Source organism: Triticum aestivum, chromosome 2B, assembly GCF_018294505.1.
Source record: "Triticum aestivum cultivar Chinese Spring chromosome 2B, IWGSC CS RefSeq v2.1, whole genome shotgun sequence".
Taxonomy (NCBI): Eukaryota; Viridiplantae; Streptophyta; class Magnoliopsida; order Poales; family Poaceae; genus Triticum; species Triticum aestivum.
The window spans coordinates 777241405-777249593 of NC_057798.1; positions in this window are offsets into that span (position 1 = coordinate 777241405).

Here is an 8189-nt window from a genome sequence, read left to right on the forward strand (position 1 = left end):
TGATGCATGTTTGCTCACTCAGGTTTTCGAAGCTGCTTTTGTAGTTGCCGTGGAGATACTCCCAGCCCGTGCAGAAGCGAGCGAACGCCTCCTCCTCGTACTCGGCGTAGTCGACTTGGATTGAACTAGGATAAAATGTTCTCTAAGTGTGACTAGGATAAAATGTTCTCTAAGTGTGTGCACTCAGATGGATGTTGTGGGGGTAAAAACTGCAACAATCCTCAACTCCCCTTTCGGCAGTGAAAATTAGTTTATGTCCAATCACTTATTCACACTTGATACACTATTGCTTTCTTTAGTTTACTACGACTAACCTAGATATCCATACTCAACAAACCTCTATTTAGATATCTGTTGTGCATGAGAAGATTCTTTATAGAGATATTTATAAAGATACTAAAACAAATATGGAGACAAAAGACAAACATAAATGGCATAACTTGATCTCTCCATGAATGTGATTTTCTCTTATGTTACTGTTTCTTGGTTTACTTCTAACAATAATAAAACATACTTCTACCTTAGTACTCATGCATTTTAACGATTTAGCTTTTAAAATGTATATATTTCAAATGACTTTTGAAATTAAAATTTATAACATTTAGCTTTGATTTTATTACTGTAGACATGGTTATGTTTTAATATTGTTAGAAGTAAATAAGAAAGAATATATATTATATACTCAAGTTTGTAGTAATATTATATATGATGTAATTGTCGCAGAGGCTATAAAAAGTAAAAATATTTAGTATAAAACATGATTTCTTCATATTAGTTATGTTGTAAACGCCTCTTTTAATCCTTCAGCCCTAGCTCATGTCCAACCAATCCTACACAATCTCACCCATTGATTTGCCTTCGACGTAATGTATGATTGTACAATACCTGCCTTCTACGGGAGCGCCTGAACGCCTCATCGAGTGCATGGGCGCTGCCTAGCCACGTCCAAAAAGGAAAGAAAGAAAAAATAGAGCAGCGCGGAGACTAAGGAGAAGAGGTGGTGATGGTGGTACTGAGTTTACAAGTACAGAGTTAGCATGTTAGACTTTTAACTTGCATACAAAATTTGGTGTGTCTGCCTGCAGCGGTATTTAGCCCTATGATATTCACACATTGTACACCGGGGTTCAAGCCTATTGATGCCAAACTTGCGAAGACATTACAGATTTGTTCCATCAAGTGCCGATGTTAATCACTTCAAGTGACCACTGCAAGTGTATGGTGTGGTTGCTGCTTGAGATTGTGTGGATACCCATTGGAATCCCATCTTACTTTGTCCAAGAGATGACTGCCATATCATCAATGATGTGGTATGTACTATCTTGTTTTCCTTGTTTAGAAGTTGTCTGCATTATTCTTCGTATATGCACTTGTTTGATGATGCCCGACATTAGTTTAGTTTTGTTGATCTAGGATATCTTCTACCTGGGACCCACTGCCATGTCTAAGGTTAATAGAGCCTGGGTTGTGGCTTTGTCAGTGCGTTGAGTAAACGTTTGATTGTGTCCTTAACAGAAGGAAGGGCGCACGTACACTTTCATGGAGAACTCATCTTGTAGGACATGATATGATGTTTATCTCCTTGAGCCGCAAAATTTTGACTGTTGTACAGCCAATAGAAATATCTGCAGTGTTGTAGGACTATAGAGCTACCCTCTGGAGGGATGCTGATTTTTTGTTCTGTGTCAATTTTTTTAGACAAAACTACAAAATAGTGTGTGATTAGCTGATTTCTTACGCCCTGTAATCTATTTGTAACCCATCATCAATTGAGTTGTAAATTCAATGTTGAGGCAAAAAGTTTCATGTCGGCAACATGTCATCCCTCTTGTTAGCCCTTTGCAATAACTTGCATTTACTTAAGAGAAGCATGTGATGTATTTGGATGTGAAGCACCAACATGTAAGAAGTAAGCATGGGACCAATGGAAACATTGGAAACAGGGCACATAGAATATTTCTAGGTTCAAGTAATGCATTTTTGGTTGATTTTGTTATACATATTGAATACATATACAAACTTTAGCTGAATTGTATGCAAGAAGATATGAATAATATTAAACGATTGTTTGTTCAAGCCATGCTGTTGTAGCAAACTGCTAAGTGCGACATGCTATGAAGTTAATAGTAACTATAGACAATTGCCACATATTTTTTTAACATCGTTTGTAACAAACATTGGCAATTAGTTAACAGAAAATGTGGTGCCGATGGTGATTTTTATTCTTGCAGGATCCTTTTTTGCATTTGACTGGCCTAGTTCATGCAATTGTGTCGGAGGAGCTTGTTGACATCGAAATCCAACTAATAGTGAAGGGCCCAACTGCGTCTGAAGACAGGGCATTGATCAGTTATCTTGTGCTATATGATGGTGATCATGCTGATACTTCAGGTATGCTCATCATTGAAAAACCTTCTGCACACCGGAGTTATCCTTCCAGCAGCTTAATCTTCGGTTCAAGCCACTGTGTTTGGTGTTAATATTATTGGTGAGAAGTCAACATCTTTTGGTTATGGAGTTCGAATAGTCTGCTCGTCACTATCTCAGCATGGCATTGAAGACAGAAATGAATCCACATCCAAGGAAGTCTTGTTGCTTGATTCGAGAGTTGGACGGCCTCCTATTAAACGTGGTTACATAAACCTGTCAAGGCAAGTCATTTTTGTAGAATTGAGTGGGAGACTGAAACTTTAGATTCAAGCATACACACCTTCTAGCGACATGGTTGCACAAGGCCACGTGGTTGTCGTCCCGAAGTAATGCAATACAAGTGACCATGAATGCAACCTTGGCAGCTTCAAGATAAGGATTACTATTGCTTGGTCCCTTATTATTGAAGATGAGGAGCGCATCTTGATGAATGGGCGTGTGGATCAAGAGTTTTTCAGGACGAGGTCGTTTTCTTACCTGATGTAAAGGCCTGGTGATTGTAAATCTATGTGTCATGAACTATGTGGTAGTTTGTTTGTGTGTCTGACTAGTACATTTGGTGCTATGTTACCGAACATGGTGGCTCTTATGCTTGCACGTGAACAACCCTCCAGTATGTAATGTTTAGCTGCTTAACAATCAGCCATGTGTTTGCATCCCATTACCGGAAATTAGACTCTACGCTTACTACACTCCTGCTACCTTTTGGCCAGAGCGGGGATGCTTCAGGTCAAAGAAACTGAAGTTTGTTTACCTGAAAATGATATTCATGGCAAAGCGAATGAGGGTGAAATGTTTGCTGATTAAATGTTGGGTGCTTCAAAAGCACCAACAACTATCCAGCTAAATGTCTCTCTCGAGCTCAATGTCGCCAAGTCTGGCTAGGTACCACACGGTTGCTGGTCCTCTGCTTCTGCCATCTCTGATTCCCTGCATGCCACGCCCACTATTGATTTCATTTTTGGCCTTTGTGTGCATCATGTTACTTGCTCCCTGTTGAATCCAAAAGGGCGTCACTAGAATCCAGTTGTTATGCTTAGAATGTAGAAGGGAGATTAAAGACAATCTATTAACACTGCATGTACAAAATGAGAAGTTCCGTTAATAGTACTAACAAAAGGGCCATCACATATGTTTAGATGGTGTGTGTGAACATGGTTCAAACTATGATGTTTCTTGGAGAGAGCAAACTAACCTTTTCCATTTCATGGTTTATGAACTAAAATATTGAACGACGACGCTAATGCCACTGCTTACTCATGATTAGCAAAATTAATAATGAGCGCTGAAGACAAGTACTGGATTAAAGAAAACATATAGAGTTATGCCAAATTTAAATTTGATTGTTTGTAGGCGTGTTAAGCTAAAACTGGTATATCAATGATGAAATTGCCTCCTTCATTGTCCTCTAAGATTGGAATTTCTTTTTATGCATGCAGGATCAATTATTTTTTCTTCCGGAGCTTATTAACACCCAATCTTAGTGAATTACTTCCTCCTCCTGTTAGCTCTCCGTGGATTTACATTTTGTTCATTTGTACACCTAGGTTACTGTTAGCCAAACATTTTGCAAGGGTGTAACGAATTGTTTTATCATTAGCACAACTATCTGTCTAGTTCAGATTTGGAAATGGTTGAAAAGATCATGCAAGAGAATTCACTGTCAACACTTCAACAAATATGGGAGCTTCATTACTGCACAATCCCGCCTCAAGAGGGGGCGCAAGGTGGTGCTCCTTCCACTAGTGGAGATTAAAGGAGTACATGGGTACCCCATTCAGGCTAGAAGCAGTGACTGTCTTCCATTGTCTACCTCTCCGGGTACTCTGGCAAAGAGTTGATCTCCAAAACGTAGCAGCTCTCAGTTTGGAGCACTATACTGGATGCAGCTCCAATTCCATCAACCCTGGAAGATTTAAGTGTGTCAACCTTCCATGGATTGCAAGCTGCTACTCTGTTTCAAAAGAAAAAAATTCTGCTACTTGTTACTCCCTCATTTTCTAAATATATGACGTTTTGGTAGTTTAATGTGAACTTACCAAAATGTCATATATTTAGGAACAGAGGGAGTATTAGATTACTCCTTGCAGAAAATCAATTTTTTCTTGATCTATTGAAATAATTTTATCCGGGGTTTGGCTTCCATGGTAGTCTAGAATATACGTGAACATTTTAGTCTGATGTGCCTGTTAGAGATAAGGTTGGGTAGATATTTTCTTAATTAGGTTGGATCCTAAATATTTTCTTAATCACATGATGCAGCCAAAATTAAGTGGTGACATTCTTTCTTTCTTTCTATTTTGAGTTGGAAGTGGTGTTACTCAGAATAAATATTTTTTTGAGGGAGTTACTCGGAATAACTTCATTATATGGGTAACAATGTACAGTAGTATGCCGCCAAAACCAAGCGATTGTATGATAGAGCAAAAAAAGGAAAATAAAATCATGGAAAATGTGCAAATAATATATAAATAGTTTGCTGGCCGATATAAGAGGTACTCCCTCCTCCCGCAACATAAGATTGTTTTGCGAGCTGTGTTAGCTTGCAAAACAATCTTATATTATGGGACGGGGGAGTGGTAAATATGAAGGAGTAGTAGTTTTATAATGAAGAAAACCACAATATACATAAAGTGTTCACTAAGATAGCACCAATACAATGATATAGTGGTCCATGAAGGACACAGAAATAAAGTTCACGATACATAACAATTCACATAGTCGAGCACAACATGAAAGACTTACATCAACAAAATAACACTAGAAGGTTTCCCTTCAAGGGAAAAAGAGGGATCTAGAGGACAGGATGCGAAAGGATCCACGCGCCCATTCATCAAGATACCCTCCTCATCTTCGACAAGATAGGACCAAGCAATGGTAAACTCCACCATGAAGCCGTAAAGGTCACATGCATGTTGGCTGGTGTTGCATGTTTTCGACATGACAAAGACATGACCTTGTGTCACGATTTCTCCGGATGGTGTGTAACTGTGTATGCTTGAATGAGAACTTTAATCTTTCCACTCAATTTTACAGAAACAACTTGCCTTGACAAATTGAGGTAACCACCTTCCACTACGCGCTTTCTTGCAACTTTTGAATCAAGCAACACAACTTCCATAGATTGGGACTCATCGGGGTCTTCAGTGTGGTGCTGCTAAGAAAGTGAGGAGCAGACAACTCGGACTCCATGTTCAAAAGGATTTGACTTGTAATCAACAACATGAACACCAAAGATAGTAGCTTGAACTGAACGTTTAAGTTGTTGAGTGCATAACTCTAGCGTGCAAGAGTTCTTTTTAATGATGATTGTGCTTAAACTAGCTTCATAATCACCATCATAGTAATGGACATAAATGACCGACGGTCTATCTTCTAGCGGCGTTGTTCCCCTTACTTTCAGTTGGATTTTGATGTCAACGGGCTCCTCCGACATAATTGCCCGAACCGGGCCGGTCAAGTATAGAAAAGGATTCTGCAATGAAGCATCATCGCCGTATTTTCCTTTAATGACTAATCAACACGGGAATCATCCGAGAAAACCAATACGCAAGTGGATAGAATAGTATACATACCGCTTCATCAAGGATTTGGTAGTTATCCCTTGAACGGAGGAAGATGGGATTACGATGCTCATCCATGACATCTCGGGCAGCAACCACACGATACACATGCAGCGGCCACTCAAAGTGTTTCATGTCGGTGACTTTGATGGAGCAGATCTGCACGGTCCTCACAAGGACGGCGTCTATTGGCTAGAACCCTGGCGTGCAGTGTGTAAAGAGCATGGGACTAAACAAGGCTGCATGCATGCATGCCGGTTAGGGAAGTTGTGTCAGAAAATATATACATACTCTCTCCGGCCCTTTTTACTCTGCATATAAGAATTGTCTGAAGTCAAACTTCATAAAGTTTGACCATATTTATATGAAAAAATATCAACATCTACTATGGTAAAGTTATACAATATTAAAATGTAAGTCATGCCGCATCTACTGATATGGATTTCAAAATGTGAATGTTGGCATTTTTTTGTATAAAGTTGGTGAAACTTTACGAGGATTGACTTCAGACAACTGTTTTTTTTCGAAATGGAGGCAAAGATTTCCTCATCTATTAAATAAGCAGAAGAGAATTGCCCAGTTAATTACGGAAAACCGGGCAAAAACTGGAACTACAAGGGCCAAGCCCACTCCCATAAACTGAGACACACAGGGCAAGGCCCACCCTTATCGACAACATGTCGACCTGCGGCCAAACAACGCAGCTCCGACTCTGACGAAGAACTCAGAAGAGCGAAACCAGGCACGGCTGGCGCCACGGAAGATCGCCGAAAGGGCCACCTGCAGCCAGTCATCGTACACCACAGGGCCTCGCCGCCGCAGCTTCGAGTCCACAGCAACAAACAAACCGAGCCAATACCGTGGACGCATCGGAGAAGAGCCGACTATCGCAACCATTGCCGCGTCGCCGACATTGCTCCCACCATTATCGTTGCCACAGAAGTCTGGCCGCCATAGTGATTCTCTCGGGGCCGCCGCCTCGACATCCACCGCTCCGTCGCGCCCAGCACAATCAACCAGCACCGCCTTCCGGGGCCGCCACCCCGACATACCACCGCTCCCCTCGAGCAGCAACGCCGCACAACCCAGCTGCCCGCAGCCCTTACTGCTCATGGCAACCGCTCGCAGACCACGAACGTCGCACCACATCCGGGGCCGCCGCCCCGACTTAAAGTCAAACCGCCCCCTCTAGGGCACATCGACTAGGCCGACGACCTCGCTACCCACGCAACACTAAGCAGCCATCGAAACAATGCACAACAGCGACTCTGCCCCATAGGGCCACCGTTGCATTGCTATCCGAGGCCGCCGCCTCGGCGTACGTCCATCGTCCAGAGCCGCCGCCCCGGCCTCCATCACCCCGACGATGACGCAACTCCGCGCCACTGCCATGAGACCACCACTCCACAAAGGTCATTGCTTCCAAGGCGGTGCCTCCAAGAAGGTAACGGCATAATTGCCGCCGCCGCCCGCTCCAATGGAGCTTGGGTTTTCACCCGGAACCACCAGACAATTGTGGTAGTAGATGGACGTAGCTCCGCGATGTGCCTTTAGGAAGGAATGCAATGCTCAAGAACATCGCCAACATCGGCACCGACCGGAGAAGGTGCAAGACTTTCGCCGGAGAATCTACTCCACCGCAGAGCCTCACGAGGAAACCAACGGCATAGGAACGCAACAAGTTGCGCTGAGTGCATCGTTGTCAACCACCAGCCCTCAACACGCCGCAGCAGAACCCTTGTCAGATCTGCGCACCCCCGGCCACCTCCAGCCCAAACTGCTGCTCCATTGGACACATGGCCAGAGCAGAAGAAGAGCACACCAATCCACGACCACCGTCGCTGCGCTGCCGTCCAAAAACTGCAGCTCACCGCCACCGTCGCAGCACACCATGAGTAGAAACCTCCACCATCGCGGCGCTACCGCGTCGCCATCCAAAAGTTGCGGCTCGCCACCATCACCGCATCTCCCCCGGCCGAGGGAGGGCACCCCAGGCACCCAGCGGGCCCAACAACCATAGCCCGCCGGAGGGTCACCGTCGCAGCACGTCGGAGCGCCTCCACCGCCAGATCTGGGCGTCGGGCGCCAGATCGACGACGGCCGGCCTCAGCGCCGCCCCGGACGCCATCCAGCCGAGGAAGGGGATGAGCAGCGCTGCCACCATGCCCGGGGCCGCCGCCCCGGCTTGCTCGCGCC